Here is a 17507-nt window from a genome sequence, read left to right on the forward strand (position 1 = left end):
GTAGCTTTTTCTCTTTCATTACCTTTCACTACCATCAGGATTAGAAAGTACACTACCCCAACCTTCCCGATCCCAGACCCCTCCATCCAGCCACCACACCTGTGCCTGCAAAGTGTTAAAAACCTACTGGAGAGGCAGTGGGAAGTTTAATGATCTGAGAAAGCCTGGAGCAATGAAGAGACTAGTTTGACAGGGGATCTCAAGTGCGGAGTGAGGAAAAAGCAGCAGAATTCTAATCATCATGCAGCTGCCAAACTCTAGAATATCTGAGACTGGCAGCAACCTGAACACTGACCATACACTCGAACTTCCACACCTGCATAGCATGAATATAAAATATGCAAACAAATGAAAAAAAAAACAAAAACAAAAAACTGCCAGCTCTTCGTCCAAGCACTTCAAACCACTACAAAGAAACTAATTTTAAAAAGTAGAACCTTCATAAATCAGGCTTATATCAGTGTCTTCCAATTCCCACGGCTTTGCATTCATCCTGGTCCTTATCTCATGGCTGAATGTTTACAGCAGTCCCCTCAAAAACCCAACTATCTTCAGACTCTCACCAGTATTACCTATACTATACCCCCTATCAAGACCCATTTTCCTAATGTGTTGGTTGATCATCCTCTCTCTAGCAGTACCTTCCCATTCTCCTCTACTGTCTCAAAAGCCTTTAAAGTGATGGTGTCCATTGCCACTAAACAAAATCCAAGCTGGAATTCTAGATCTAATATAACACACCTAGTATAGTTGCATGCCTAATTAATATGTAATATGATCTCTATATTTCAGACATGTTAGAGACTGTCCTTTCCTTGATTAATAATACTAATTGGTCGGGCACAGTGGCTCACACCTGTAATCCCAGTACTTTGGGAGGCCAAAGTGGGCGGATCACCTGAGGTCAGGAGTTCGAGACCAGCCTGGCCAACATAGGAAAACCCCACCTCTACTAAACATACAAAAAATTAGCTGGGCGTGGTGGCAGGCCCCTGTAATCCCAGCTACTTGGGAGGCTGAGGCAGGAGAATCACTTGAACCCAGGAGGCACAGGTTGTAGTGAGCCGAGATCGTGCCATTGCACTCCAGCCTGTGGGACAAGAGCGAGATGTCATCTCAAAAAATAATAATAAAATAAAATAAAATAATACTGCTAATAATGATATTTGAAAATGATGGACAAAATCATCAGCCCTGTTATATTACTTGATGTGTTCACTCCAGACACTGTCTACATACAATATGGATAGGCTTATATCCCCAACTACATGTCTTCTCTCCCCTTTTAAGTGGAAAATTCTTTTTTTCTTCTGTTTCTTCAAAAATTTATACATGTGCAGATTTGTTACATGGGTGAATTGTGTGACATTAGGGTTTGGTGTAAAATTACTTCATCACCAGGTAGAGACCATAGTACCCAATAGGTAGTTTTTTGATCCTTACCATCCTTCCTTCCACCTTCAAGTAGGCTCAGGTTGTCGATTGTTCCCTTCTTTGTGTCAATATGTCCTAAATGTCTAGCTTGTATTTATGAGTGACAATATGTGGTACTTGGTTTTCTGTTCCTGCATTAATTCGCTGAAGATAATGGCCACCAGCTGCATCCATGCTGCTGTCAAGGACATGATTTCATTCATTTTTATGGCTGTGTAGTATTCTACGGTATAGATATACCACATTTTCTTTCATCCAATCCACTGTTAATGGGCACCTAGGGTGATTCTATGTCTTTGCTATGGTGTCTAGTGCAGAGATGAACATCCAGGTGCATGTATCTTTACAGTAGAACGATTTCTATCCCTTTGGGTATATACTCAGTAATGGGATTGATGGGTTGAATCATAGTTCTAAGATCTTTGAGAAATCTTTAAAATTCTTTCCATCGTGACTGAACTAATTTGCATTCCCTCCAGCACTGTGTATGTGTTCTCCTTTCTCCACAACCTCACCAGCATCCCTTAATTTTTGGCTTTTTAATAATACGCATTCTGACTCATGTCAGATCAAAATTCAATGTAGTTTTGATTTGCATTTCCCTAATGATCAGTGATGCTGAACATTTTTTTCATATGCTTGTTGACCTTGTGTATGTCTTCTTTTGTGAAGTGTCTGTTCATGTCCCTTGCCCATTTTTTAATGAAGTTGTTTTTAGCTTGTTAATTTAAGTTCCTGTATTAGTCCATTCTCATACTGCTGTAAAGATACATCTGATACTGGGTCATTTATAAAGAAAATAAGTTTAATTCACTCAGTTCCACAGGCTGTATAGGAGGCATGACTGAGAGGCCTCAGAAAACTTTAATCATGGCAGAAGGTGAAGGGGAAGCCAGCATATCTTCATATGACAGCAGGAGAGACAGAGAGTGAAGGGGGAAGTGCCACACACTATTAAACCATCAGATCTCATGAGCAAAACTCACTATCTCGAGATAAACAAGGGGGGAATCCACCCCATCATCCAATCACTTGCCACCAGGTTCCTCCTCTAACATTGGGAATTACAATTCAACATGAGATTTGAGTGGAGACACAGAGCCAAACCATATCAGTTTCTTATATATTATACATATTTGACTTTTGTCACATGTATAGTTTGCAAATATTTACTCCCATTCTGTAGGATGTCTGTTTACTCTGTTGATAGTGTTTTTTTGCAGTGCAAAAGCTCTTTAGTTTAATTAGGTCCTACTTGTCAATTTTTGGTTTTGTTGTAATTGCTTTGGGAGTCTTTGTCATGAAATTTTTGCTGGGGCTGATGTTCAGAATAGTATTTCCTAGAATTTTTTCTAGGATTTTTAAAGCTTTAGGTCTTTCATTTACATCTTTAATCCTTCTTGAGTTAATTTTTATATATGGTTGATATGGTTTGGCTTTGCCCCAACCCAAATCTCATTCAGAATTGTAGTTCCCATTCTCCCCACATATCATTGGACAGACCTCATGGGAGGTAATTAGATTGTAGGGGAGATTCCCCTATGCTGTTGTCATGATAGTGAGTTCTCACAAGATTTGATGGTTATGAGTGTCTGGCATTTCCCCATCTGGCCTGGCACTCAATCTGTCTCCTGCTGTCCTATGAAGAGGTGCTTTCCACCGTGATTGTAAGTTTACTGAGGTCTCCCTAGCCGTGTGAAACTGTGAGTCAATTAAACCTCTTTTCTTTATAAATTACCCACTGTGGGGTATTTCTTCATAGCAGCATGAAAATGGACTAATACAGTAAATTGGTACCAGGAGAAGGTGCTGCTATAAAGACACCTGAAAATATGGAAGCAACTTTAGAACTGGGTAACAAACAGGTGTTGGAACAGTTTGGAGGGCTCAGAAGAAGACAGAAAAATGTGGAACAGTTGGAACATCCTAGAGACTTTTTGAATGGCTTTGACCAAAATGCTGATAGTGACATGGACAATGAGGTAGAAGTAGAGGTGGTCTCAGATGGAGATGAGAAACTTCTTGGGAAACAGAGCAAAGGTGACTCTTGCTATGCTTTAGCAAAGAGACTGGTGGCATTGTGCCATGCTTTACGGATCTGTGGAACTTCAAACTTGAAAGAGATGATTTAGGGTATCTGCTAGAAGAAATTTCTAACTGGTAAAGCATTCAAGAGGAAGCAGAGCATAGCAGTTTGGAAAATTTGCAGCCTGATGATGCGATAAAAAAGAAAAACCCATTTTCTGGGAAGAAATTCAAACTGGCTGCAGAAATTTGCGTAAGTATCGAGGAGCCAAATGTTAATCACCAAGACAATGGGGAAACCTTCTCCAGGGCATGTCAGAGACTTAATTGCAACCCTCCCATTGCAGGCCTGGAGGCCTGGGAAGGAAAAGGATTTCATGAGCTAGGTCAAGGGCTCCTCTGCTCTGTGCAGCCTCAGGACATGGTGCCCTGCATCCCAGCTGCTTCAGCTCCAGCTGCTCCAGCTAAAAGGGACCAAGGTACAGCTGGGGCCATTGTTTCAGAGTGTGCAAGCCTCAAGCCTTGGCAGTCTCCACGTGGTGTTGGGTCTGAGTGTACAAAGAAGTCACAACTGTGGTTGGGGAACCTCTCCTTAGATTTCAGAGGATGTATGCAAATGCCTGGATGTCCAGGCAGAAGTTTGCTGCAGGGGCAGAGCCCTTATGGAGAATCTCTGCTAGGGCAAGTGTAGAAGTGAAATGTGGGGTTGGAGCCCCCAGACAGAGTCTCCACTAGGTCACTGCCTGGTGGAACTCTGAGAAGACGGTCACTATCCTCCAGATCCCAGAATGGTAGATCCACCAAGAGCTTATACCATGTGCCTGTGCAAGCCAGGGACACTAAAAGCCAGCTTGTGAAAGCAGCCAGGAGGGGGGCTGTACCCTGCAAAGCCACAAAGGTGGAGCTCTCCAAGACCATGGAAGCCCACCTCTTGCATCAGTGAGACACGGAGTTAAAGGAAATCATTTTAGAACTCTAAGGTTTAATAACTGGCCTGTTGGATCTCAGACTTGCATGGGTCCAGTAGCCCCTTTGTTTTCACCAATTTCTCTAATTTGGAATGGGTGTATTTACCCATTGCTTGTATCCTCATTGTTTCTAGGATGTAACAAACTTGCTTTGATTTTATAGGCTCATAGGTGGAAGGGACTTGCCTTGTCTCAGATAAGAATTTGGACTTGGACTTTTGAGTTAATGCTCCAATGAGTTAAGACTTTTTTGGAGACTTTTGGGAAGGCATGACTTGGGTGTTTTGAAACGTGAGGACATGAGATTTGTGAGGGGCCAGGAGCAAAATGATATTGGTTTGGCTGTGCTGCCACCCAAATCTCATCTTGAATTATAGTTCCCAGAATCCCCATGTGTCACACGAGGAACCTTGTGGGAGGTGATTAGTTTGTGGGGGTAGTTCCCCCATGCTGTTCTCATGATAGCAAGTGAGTTCTTATGAGACTGGATGGTTTATAAGCATCTGGAATTTCCCCAGCTGGCACTCATTCTCTCTCATGCTGCCCTGTGAAGAGGTGCCTTCCACCATGATTGTAAATTTCCTGAGGTCTCCTTAGCTATGTGGAACTGTGAATTAATTAAACCCCTTTTCTTTATAAATTACCTAGTCTCAGTCACAGTAGCATGAGAATGGACTAAAACAATGGTGAAAGGAAGGAGTACACTTCAATCATCAGCAAATGACTAGTCATCTATCCCAGTACTATGTATGGAATAAACAGTCCTTTCCCTAGTGCTTGTTTTTGTTGGCTTTGTATAAGATCAGATGGTTGTAGGTGTACAGCTTTATTTGTGGGTTCTTTAACCTGTCCCATTGGTCTATGTGTCTGTTTTTGTATCAGTACCATGCTGTTTTGGATACTGTAGCACTGTATTGTAGTTTGACTCCTGGTAGTGTTATGCCTCTGGCTTTGCTCTGTTTGCTTATGATTGCTTTGATTATTCAGGCTCTTTTTTGGATCCACATGAATTTTAAAATTTTTTTTCTGTTTCTTTGAAAAATGTCATGGGTAGTTTGATAGAAAGACCACTGAAACTTTAAATTGCTGTTTGGAGTATGGCCACTGATTCTTCTTATCCATGAGCATGGGATGTTTTTCCATTTGTTTGTGTCATTCTGATTTCTTTGGACAGTGTTTTGTAATTCTTCTTATAGAAATCCTTCACCTCCCTGGTTAGCTGTATTCCCAGGTATCTTCTTTTTGTGGCTCTTGTGAATGGAATTGTGCTTTTGATTTGGCTCTCAGCTTGAATGTTATTTGTGTATAGAAACACTGATTTATAAACATTGCTTTTCTATCCTGAGACTTTGCTGAAGTTGTTTATCAGATCTAGGAGCCTTTGGGCAGAGACCATGGCATTTTCTAAGTACAAAATCATATAATAGAGACAGTTTGATTTTCTATTTTCCTATTTGGATGCCTTTTATTTCTTTCTTTTGCCTGATTGCTCTGGCTAAGACTTCCATTACTATGTTGAATAGAAGTGGTCAGAGCAGTCATCTTGGCCTTCTTCCAGTTCTCAAAGGAACACTTCCAGGTTTTGCCCATTCAGTATGATGTTGGCTGTTGGTTTGTAATAGGTGACTCCTATTATTTTGAGGTATGTATCCTTGATGACTAGTTTGCTGAGGGTTTTTAACATGAAGGAATGTTGAATTTTATTGAAAGACTTTTCAGCATCTATTGGGATGACCATGTGGTGTTTGTTTTTAGTTCCGTTTATGTGATGAATCACATTTATTGATTTGCATATGTTCAACTAACCATGCATCTCACAAATAAAACTTACTTGATCATGGTGGATTAGCTTTTTCGTGTGCTGTCAGATTTGGTTTGCTTGTATTTGTTGAGCATTTCTGCATCTAGGCTCATCAGAGATATTGGCCTGAAATTTTCTTTGTTTTGTTTTGTTTCTGCAAGGTTTTGCTATCACAGTGATACTGGCTTCATAGAATGAGTTAGGAAGGGTCCTGCTTTCTTGATTCAATGGAATAGTTTCAGAAGGATTGGTAATAGCTCTTCTTTATACATCTAATAGAATTTGGCTGTAAATTTGTCTGGATCAGGACTTTTTGTTGTTGGTAGGTGTTTTGCTACTGGTTCAATTTTGGAACTCATTATTGGTCTGTTCAGGGTTTTAATTTCTTTCTAGTTCAATCTTGGGACGTTGCATGTCTCCAGGAATTTATCCATTTTTCCTAGGTTTTCTACTATGTGTGCTTAGAGTTGTTCATAATGGTCTCTGTTTTTTTGTGTGTGTGTTTCTGCGGGTTGGTGGTAATATCCCTTGTCATTTTTGATTGTGTTTATTTGAACCATCTCATTTTATTTGTTTACCTAGTGGTCTATCAATCTTATACATTCTTCAAATCACCACTTTTGGTTTTGTTGATCTTTTAGATGATTTTTCATTACTCCATTTCACTCAGTTCAGCTCTGAGTTTGGTTATTTATTTTCTTCTACCAGCTTTGGGCTTTGTTTGCTCTTGTTTCCTTAATTCCTTTAGGTGTGATGTTAGGTTGCTAATTTAAGATCTTTCTAACTTTTTAACGTGCACTTTGTGCTATTACCTTTCCTCTTAACACTGTTAGCTGTGTCACAGAGATTCTGGTGTGTTGTATCCTTGTTTGCATTAGTTTCAAAAAATTTATTGATTTATGCCTTAATGTCATGTTTGGCCAAAAGTCCTTTGGGAACAAGTTAATTTCCATGTAATTGTATGTTTTTTCAGATATCTTCTTGTTATTGATTTCTAATTTTGTTGCACTGCGGCCCAAGAGTGTGGTTGGTATAATTTTGGTTTTTATAATTTGTTGAGAATTGCTTTATGGCCAAGCGTGTAGTTGATCTTAGTGTATGTGCCATGTGCATATGAGAAGAATATATATTCTCTTTTTGTTGTATGAAATGTTCTGTGAATGTCTGTTAGGCACATTTGGTCAAGTGTCAAGTTTAGGTCCCAAATATCTTTGCTAGTTTTCTGCCTTGATATTCTGTCTAATACTGTCAGTGGGGTGTTGCAGTTTCATACTATTATTGTGTGGTTATAGAAGTCTCTTAATTGGTCTCTAATTACTTGTTCTATGATCTGGGTGTTCCAGTGTTGGATGTATGTATATTTAGGATAGGTAAGTCTTCTTTTAGAATTGAACCCTTCATCATTATGTTATAACCCTCTTTGTGCTTCTTGATGGTCGTTGGTTTGAAATCTGTTTTGTCTGAAAGTAGAACAGCTACCTTTACTCATGTTTTTTTGTCTTCTTGATGGATTTTTCTCTATCCTTTTACTTTGAGCCTATGGGTGTCACTGCATGTGAGATGGTTCTTTTGAGGACAGCATACATTTGGGTCTTACTTCATTATCCAACTTGACACTCTGTGCCTTTTAAACGGGGTGTTCAGCCCATTTACATTTAAGGTTAATATTGATATATGTGTATTTGATCCTGTCGTCATGTTAGCTGGTTGTTGTTTAGACTTGACTGTGTAAATGCTTTATAGTACCAATAACCCATATAATTAAGTGTGTGGTTTTACTTTTTCTTTCTTTCTTTTTTTTTTTTTGGTGGCCAGTGATGTCTTTTGATTTCATGTTTTGTACTCCTTTAAGGACCTCTTGAAAGGCAGGTCTAGTGGTAATGAATTCTATTAGCATTTGGTTGTCTGAAAAGGATTATATTTTTCCTTCATTTATGAAGCTTAGTTTGGCTGGATATGAAATTATTGGTTGGAATTTTTCTTTTTTTAGAGATGCTGAATATAGGCTCCCAATCTCTTCTGGCTTATAGTATTTCTGCTGAAAGGTCCCCTCTTAGCCTGATTGGGTTCACTTTGTAGGTGATCTGCCCCTTCTTTCTAGCTGTCTTAAATTTCTTTTGCATTGTCCTTGAAGACTACGATGATGATGTGTTTTGGGGATGGTCATCTTGTACACGATTTTGCAAGGATTCTCTGAATTTACTGAATTTGAATGTTGACCTCTCTAGTGAAGTTGTCAAAATTTTGTGGATAATATCCTCAAATATGTTTTTCACATTGCTTGCTCTCTCCCCCTCTCCTTTAGGAATACCAATGAGTCATAGGTTTTCTCTCTTTACATAATACTATATTTTTTGGAAGTTTTCTTCCTTTTTTAAAATTCTTTTTTTCTTTATTTTTGTCTGACTGAGTTGATTTCACAGAACTAATCTTCAAGCTCTGAGATTCTTACCTCACCTTACCTCTACTCTGCTGTGAATACTTCTGAATATAGCATGAATTTCTTGTAGTGAGTTTTTCACCTCTATCAGATCAGTTTGGTTCTTTCTTAAAATGGCGATTTCATCTCTCAGTTCTTAAATCATTTCACTAGATTCCTTGGATTGGGTTTCAACTTTCTCCTGAATTTCAATGATCTTCACTGCCATCCAGATTCTGAATTCTATGTCTGTCATTTCAGCCATTTCAGTCTTATTACGAGCCATTGCTGGGGAGCTAGTGGGTTGTTTGGAGGAAGAGGACACTCTGGCTTTTAGAGGTGCCAGGATTCCTGTGCTGGTTCTTTTCCATCTGTTAGGCTGATGTTCCTTTAATCTTTGATGTTGCTGTCCTTTGGATGAAGCTTTTTGCTTTTATATTTCTTGATTATTTTGAGGCTCTGACTGTGGTATATGTTGGGTTCCATCAACTGGCTTCATTTCTCGATGACTTCAGGGGGCCAAGGCTCAGTTTAGCACTCTTGGTCTGCATGCTCTAACCCCAGGTGTCTGGGACCAGGCCCATGGCTTTGTTCACTGACCTGCTATCACTGGAGAGGCCAATGTGTCCCCAGTCTGCTGGCAACAACACTCCAATGGGGGGTGGGAGGGGGTGGGCAATAACAGTGCTCTGTCAGAGTGGTGGTAGTTGAGTCCATGCACATGTGTGTGCACCAGCACTGGCCTAGCCACAAGGTTCACACATACATGTGCTCCAGTGGGGGTGCAGCACTGGGGTCTGCACATGCTGGCAAACTGGTGGGGGATGCTGCAGATGAATGCATGCTGGCAAAGTGGTGCAGGGGAGGCTGCATGTGGTTACACACTGGCTGGGGCCCATCTGCAAAATCTCTCTGATGGTTAGGCAAGGTCTGTCAGAAAAAAAGCCATGGTGGTGGCCTTTAAGATGTGCCCCATATGAACATCTAAGGCTGTGCTGCAAGAGGGTGTGGCCAGGCAGGGACCCTGGCAGAGGCTAGCAGACAAGGGGGTGTTCAGATTATATTGGCCCAATCCCATAGGCAAGATAGCCTGTTCTGTACAGACCCAACAGTCAACAAAGACCAAACCACCCAGAGGAGTGTGGCGAGTCTTGAGGCATGAGTTTAACTGGCAATACGCCACTGTAGCAGTTCCCACACCAAACCCTCTGGGCTCCAGACATACTGTAGTCGTGACCCTGCAAACTCTCGAGGCAGCTCTCCCTCCCAGCCTAAATGTCCACAGGGGTCATGGGGTCTCCTGGTGCTACTATTCTAGAGTTCTGTGGCAAATGTGGGCCACAGCCCATGCCTATTTAACTCACTCCTTCTCCAGGAAGCATGCAGGTCCTAATGAGTCTTGCTTCTCAGTAACCACATGTAGGATTCTCTTCTTTCTCCCCCTTCAACCCAGGATCTGAGCCCCTTTTCCTTCCATTCTCAATGACTTCCTTCAGAAGATCTGCTTGGATTGTGCATCTTTTAGATGGTCTGGCCTCGCAGTGGGAGAAACTCCGCCTGTTTGTGTCTAGTCAGCCATCTTGAAGGAGTTAAATAGAAATTTCTCGACAGCAGTGATAGTATATTTTACAAATTTTTTATAATTCACAGCAGTGACAATTAAAACACCATAAAAATGTGTAAGAGGATGTTAAATCCTTCACTATTTAAAAATATTCGATAGAATCTTAGAACAGTACTTTGAATATAAACCAACACATAACAACATGGTATAATATTTTGTTCATGTACAATACATTAAGAGACTAACTTGTTGAAAATTTCATTGTATTACTCAACGTGTAGTCCAAGGATAAACATCATGAATATCACCTAAGTGCTTTTTAGAAATGTATAATCTCTGGTTCCACTCCAGAGCAACTGAACTCTGAATCTGCATTTTAACAGGATTCCAAGCTACTGTGGCATAATGTTTGACAGCCACCAATATCTAGTTTCTTCACAAAGTCAATTGATTTTCTTAGTCATCTAGCACATTGTAGGCTCGGAGCCCTTTCGTTAAAGATTATATCTACATAGGATTAGATAAATTTTTTAGAGGACCCAAGCACTGAAAATATATCCCCTTCCTATATGCAACTGAAAATAAATATATTAAATTTTTTAAATGATATAGCTCTGATTCTTCCATTTGTGACTACTTTGATACCTTTCTTAAAAATATCATATTATTTCACAAGATATTGTTGAGGGGAACCACTTTTGCTGATGTGTTATACCTATGTTTCTTTCCTCTGCTCCTTGAGTAATCCAATAGTGCATTCAGAAAATACAAAATTTTATTAATAATTTATATATTCTGAGTTTCACCAATCAAAATATGTAGCACACACTCTTATTTTATAAGGCATTTTGAAACATATTACCTCAACCCAGATCATCACAGAGCTCACCCTCTGATTATCTGACATAGCTGGTTCTTTGGCACTTGTCACTCACAGCTTAAAGACATTCATGAGCTACATAATACAAACACTTCAGCCTGACACTTCTTCATCCTCATCTCCTAGTGCCACACTACATAGTCTATCCTCTCTCACACCAGGTTTGCATCTTACTATGTCCTAACATTCCAGGCCATCCAGGCAAATTCCTAACCCCACAACTTTACTCAAATTCCTACTGCTTGGAAAATATTCCTCCTAGTTTTTGTTGAAACAAGGTTGTATGCAAGTATAATCCAAGAATGTGAAGTTCATTGACTACCCTCAGACCCCAGTGACCCAAATACCCTTCTATTTTCTGCAATGCTTATTTAATTTTGGGACATGCATTATTAATTTGACAAAAATTAGTATGGGCCTTCCATGGGTTTATCTTTTCGTGTACAATTTGCCCAGTAGACTAAGTTCTATATCTTATGGCTCTGGGATTCCCATTATCTATAGTAATAATTTAAACATAAGCAATAAAAATGTGTTATTGATAGCAAAATGAAGATAAATTAAAAAGAACAAAGGCATGAATTAATGTATTACATAGCCAAACAAAACTTATTTGGAAATTATATGTTAATTACTTTCCTCTTTCAATTAAATATTTCAGAGAGAACGACATTCAAAATTTGCAATTTAGAGTATCAGTGTGCTTAGGACAGAAGGTATTTATTATTGCCTCACTGCAGATCTGAATATAAAAAATAAAGATTGTAATCATCTTATTCAAGTACTTTAATTTGACATCCTACTGGAATCACTCATAGATTTAAAATGCAACTAAAAAGAAACAAGTGATTCTAAATATCATGAGTTTTTAAAATATCACAATATCTTCAGACTATTAAAATGAATTTAACTTGAAATTCAGTATTGTATTGAGTCATGTTTAGCAATGCATACTAAAATAGTGAATTTTAAAAAATAACTTTTATTTTACATAATAATATTATAGGTTTTGTTTGTTTGTTTGTTTTGTTTTTTTCCCACAGAGTCTCACTCCGTCACCAGGTTGGAGTGCAGTAGCGCAATCTCGGCTCATTGCAACCTCTGCCTCCCAGGTTCAAGCGATTCTCCTGCCTTGCCTCAGTCTCCCGAGTAGCTGGGACTACAGGCGCGTGCCACCATGCCAAGCTAATTTTTATATTTTTACTAAAGAAAGGGTTTCACCATGTTGGCCATGATGGTCTCGATCTCCTGACCTCATGATCTGCCTGCCTCAGCCTCCCAAAGTGCTGGAATTACAGGCTATTATAGTTTTTGGTTTTTCATTTTTTTGCTTTTTTAAAGAAGGTACTTTTAAAAATCTCAGCTGCTTTCTTATCTAAATGATAATAGGTTTTTTGGCCAAACTAAACTTTATAGTATCTCAAAAAACTTTAATATATTGAGTTTATATATGTGTTGCTGAAATAGGATCCTCAAATTTATATACTTTTAAGCATACAAAAAAAACAGCTTTGGAAAATGTTTGAATAATATTCACTTAGTCCGTCACTTTACTTGATATAATGATATAGAGTTATTTATATAACAAAAATTGCAGCATTCAAAATAATATTGAGAAGAAAAATAAAATATGCATAAATGCAATTTTAAAGTGACAGGTCTATTCATGGACCTACTTCATTATCTTCCAGTCTTGTAAATATTATTTTTTATTCAGTCTCTTAAAAAAATTTCATTCACTTGTGAACATTTGTTTTAAAATAATCTTTTATTAGAAACGGGCAAATAATTCAGAGCCACCTGAACCCCTAAATGTCAATTTTTAAAACTAGACTAATTTGGGGTATCCTAATTATTACCAAAATCAAGTCTTACATTTTTGCCTCACCTTTTCTCTTTCCTCATTTAGTAGATACTATCAACAAATACAAACAGAACAAACGGGCAAATAACTGGGTAACTATTGCTTCTATGGATTTACATACTTTTTACTTTAAGTCACGATTAATAAAGACCAGGTTCCAATCAATATTTCTAACTTTAGATGGTTTAAAAATTTCAAAGTAACAGAAATATATCACTTATACTCAAATATATAAAAATTTTAAATGTTGAAAAACACAAGCTTATTTAAAGAAAGACATTGCATTATTCATTATTTGCCACTCAGCAGTCAACTTTATGTTGCGTGGTTCAGTTAAGAAAAGAACATCATTTCGTTTAAGAAAAGTAGGTTGAATGGCCACTATATGGAGGAGACAAAAACAAATGAGAAACAACTTCCTTTCTGCATTTTAGCTTTTCAAGAGTTATAGTCTGAATAAATTTTAAGAATTAAAATGTGAATATATTAAAGCAAGTTTAAAGATCACATAAACCCTGAAACACATCTAATTTATCAATGGCTTTGAATGTTTCAGAACATTTTCCAGAGAACTCAAAGTTCTCAAAGGAAAAATGCGAAACCAAAAAGTGCATATCCTGTCAAACCAATTTTTAAATAAAAAATCTGTTATATGAAATATTGAGAACAATTCAAAATACATGATAAACGCTGATTCATGACATCACAAGGGTTGGACTTTTCCCAAAAAATATGAGGCACAAGCCGGTTTTGTGTACATCAGATTAACCACTGAGATATTCAAGGTGCTTAAACCAACTTGGCAGTCATATACTTCAATGCCCTCATAACAGAAATTTTCGAGAAAACTAGACCACAAGGTCTCAAATTGCCTATGGAGGAACTTTAAAATCCCTCTCTTCTTATGCATTGGGATGAGTTTTCTGTTCTGCTTTGTTATTTTTTTTAATTAAGTAAATATTGCTTTGTCCCATCTGGTAACCCCTCTTTGCCTTGCCTCCAGAGTACATGAGCGTGTGGCTTATGCTAAAGACAGAATACAAATAGAATCCTCTCCGAACTACAATTGTGCTTGGGAAGAACACAACACAGCTTTTCACTGAGCCTAACTTGAGCCAATACAAGGTCCTTACAACAAGGCTGATACAACCTAAATGGTGAACTAATTTCAAAAAAACTTAAATGTGAATTAGAAAAAATTACAAAATGTATTTTTTTTCAAATTAGTTCACCATTTAGATTGTATCAGATCCAAGTCTGAAAGAGCACTCTAACCATAATAAACCCCAAAGGGAATTAAACTGTTGCTCCTTTGACAGCCTTCTGTCCATCAAAAGAAAACAAAGACGTTAAATACCCTTTTTACATACCAGCAAATTCCATTACAACACGGCATTGTATCTCATGAAAAACTCATTACCTGAGTAATAATGCTTCCTACCACATTATGGTTTTGATAACAAGAACCCGAGCTGTCATGGATATTCCATCCAGAGTCCTGACAAATTAATTAGCAACAACACTATCACCAACATCAAAAACAGGACGAAGTTCTGACAACACATATCTGATCTGCAGCTGTTGAAGGACAGCTTAGAACAAATCAGTTTGAGTAGGAAAGTCATCTGAGAAGTCCTGATAACATTCATGTGCAAAGCAACCCAAAGAAACTGGGACTGAACACAGGAAATTTTTTAAAACACAAACAGAATAGTAATTCAAAAACAAAGACACAAAAACACATGTAGAATCATTTGGGAGTACAGTTGGTTTAGAAGTGTGGCTATGTGATTACAAATAAGCCACCCACCCCCTCTGGCCCCTCCCAAAATGGGAAAAAAAATCAAGCTTAATACCTATTATTTTTAAAATAATATTTATTGTGTATATTTAAGGTATACAACATAAGATGCATACATGATAAAATGTTTACTATAGTGGAACAAATTAACATAGACATCTCAAATAGTTATCCATATAAAAAATACTTATGTCTCTAGCTTCTATGTCTCTTTAGGATCTGATTTGCTCTTGGTGGCTCCTACATTGTAGCACTAGCATCAGGACTGCCTGAAAAATGACCCTAAGAGTACTATGGTTTCCTGGACAATAAGCTAGTCTGGATGGGGGCTGCCCTGTCACTTAGCAGGAGGGGCCATGCAAGCTCAGCTTCCTGTGGCTCTCTCTCATCTTCAGAGGGAACTGTAATATCCCATGCATTGTAAGGCCTCCAAGTGCTGAGCAACTGGGGCACATCCAGAAAAGGCTTTTAAACAGCTGGCATCCTAAACACAGGCTGCCTGGCACAAATCAGCCTGGGCCGGAAGCACCCTAGTCAGGACATGGTTTTCTACAGGATGATGGGAGAATCTGGGGCAGCCATGCTTTCTCTTCTCTTTTTGATCCTGGGCTATGCAGGTTTTCCCAATAAAACCTATTCCTTAACTACATAGGCTTCATAGAATTTGTCCCGAGCCCTATGGCATACGAGGTGGAAATCTGGGTGATTCTCTCAAGGGACGACACACAGAGACACAGAAGAAGGCCACCAGGTACCACTTCTGTTTATAGGCAACAGAATTTCATCTTCTATTGCTAAAGTAGTGAGTTAAAAAAGAACATAGAAAAAGGGCTTAGAGAGTAACTCTATAGTTACTATAAGCATTGGCTTATTGTAGCCAATATAAGGACTGGCTGACATATTAATTAACATCTTAAAGGAACTAGCCAGAATTTTAAGTAACGGTTTCGACTTCCCCCATTACCTTTTTGTTACACATGGGATTATGTTAGTGGGTTAAATTTCTGAATGTCAGTTATAGGAAAATAGATATTTCTATTCCCATAACCTAGATATACAGGAAACTATCAGCAAGGGCATGTTCAGAAAAAGAGATGCCAATTTTTATGAGCATAGAGATCTTTAAAAAATAATGTTACTTATTTTTATGAAATAATTGTGAATATTTAAGACACAGGCTTATAAATTACTCTGTACATATTATCTTACTCCTTAACTAGAAACAACAACACATAAATTCTCACAGAATGCTCACGTAGTACTATTCTTACGGAATAAAGGCAAGGACAGGAGGGACTCTTCATGGGTCCTGCATATCTTGGTTCTCATTCCAGGCCCTTCACTAGATCTTGGTACCATTCTCTGCCACAGGCACAGAGGAGCAGTGCCTACTGTGTCCATGGTGATACCTTTATCATCTAGTAATTTCTTCAGCAGCCTACTAACTCAACTGTGGAGGAGGAAGAGAAGAAGAGGAGGAGGAAGAATAATTTTAAAATGAAAGAACTCCACCAAGCCCCTAATTCTAAAACTTTTTGAATCATGAATCATGACTGTTTCTCAGATAATCTTTTCTTTCCCTTGAGTATAAATTCAACCTCCAGGTAACCTGAGCACTGAGAGGTGGAGCCCTTTGCCTAAATTACTGAGGATAAAAAAGAAGGCAGGGCCAGGCGTGGTGGCTCTGGCCTGTATTCCCAGCACATTGGGAGGCCTAGGTAGGTGGATCACCAGGTCAAGAGATCAAGACCATCCTGGCTAAGATGGTGAATTCCCGTCTCTACTAAAAATACAAAAAATTAGGTGGGCGTGATGGCACATGCCTGTAGTCCCAGCTACTCAGGAGGCTGAGGCAGGAGAATCGTTTGAACTCCGGAGGCTGAGGTTGCAGTGAGCTGAGATTGCTCCACTGCACAATCCAGCCAGGGTGACAGAGCGAGACTCTGTCTTGACAAAAAAAAAAAAAAAAAAAAAAAAAGAAGAAGTCAGGCTGGCTGGTGCTGTGGAGTAGCCTGTAATCCTAGCACTTTGGGAGGTCAAGGCCGGAATATGGCTTAAGCTGTATGGTCAGGACCAGCCTGGGGAATGTAGCAAGATTTCATCTCTACCAAAAAAAAAAAAAAAAAAGAAAGAAAAATTACACACCTGTAGTCCCAGCTACTTGGGGAGCTCAGGGCCAGGAGGCCCAGGATGCAGTGAGGCATGATTGTGCCACTGCACTCCAGCCTGGGTGACAGAAAAAAAAAAAAAAAAAGGGGGCGAAAGAAGGCAACAATGTACCTAGCTTCTACTACAGTCTGTAAAATAATCATCAACCTCTGGGGTTAGAGAGAAAGAACATAGAATCATAATTGGCAACAGACATAGTATATATAAAATAAACCCATGTTAGAAGAATGTTTTAAACCATGAAGTAGATATTTTTTATAAAGTATAAATTTGTGCTGAATTGAAATTTAAAATCAGAGATAATTCTAATTATCAACTCTTCCACTACTAACAGTCAAATAAAAATTATGCAGCTCATTCTACCTTATTTGTACCTGCTACAAAAAAGTGTTATTTTTATAGTGCAGCATTTCAAAACTTTACACTAAAATACTACAATGATTTTTAACCTTCAGAAGGAAAAGCATGCTTAACATGTCCCCATCTTTCATAAAAAGCAACAGAAAGTAAAATATATGTTATTCATAATCATTATCTTTGAAAACTGTCTATTCATCTAAGAAGTTATGAGTTCTTTATATA

General features: G+C 38.5%; 1 protein-coding gene across 2 annotated transcripts in view; it reads right to left on the reverse strand.

Annotated features, from left to right (window-relative positions):
• CHSY3 (chondroitin sulfate synthase 3) overlaps positions 1–17507 on the reverse strand; it is a 282613-nt gene that overhangs the window by 170836 nt on the left and 94270 nt on the right. The gene's annotated exons all lie outside the window — the stretch shown is intronic.

The sequence above is a fragment of the Macaca thibetana genome, chromosome 6 (genome assembly GCF_024542745.1).
Source record: "Macaca thibetana thibetana isolate TM-01 chromosome 6, ASM2454274v1, whole genome shotgun sequence".
Classification (NCBI taxonomy): Eukaryota; Metazoa; Chordata; class Mammalia; order Primates; family Cercopithecidae; genus Macaca; species Macaca thibetana.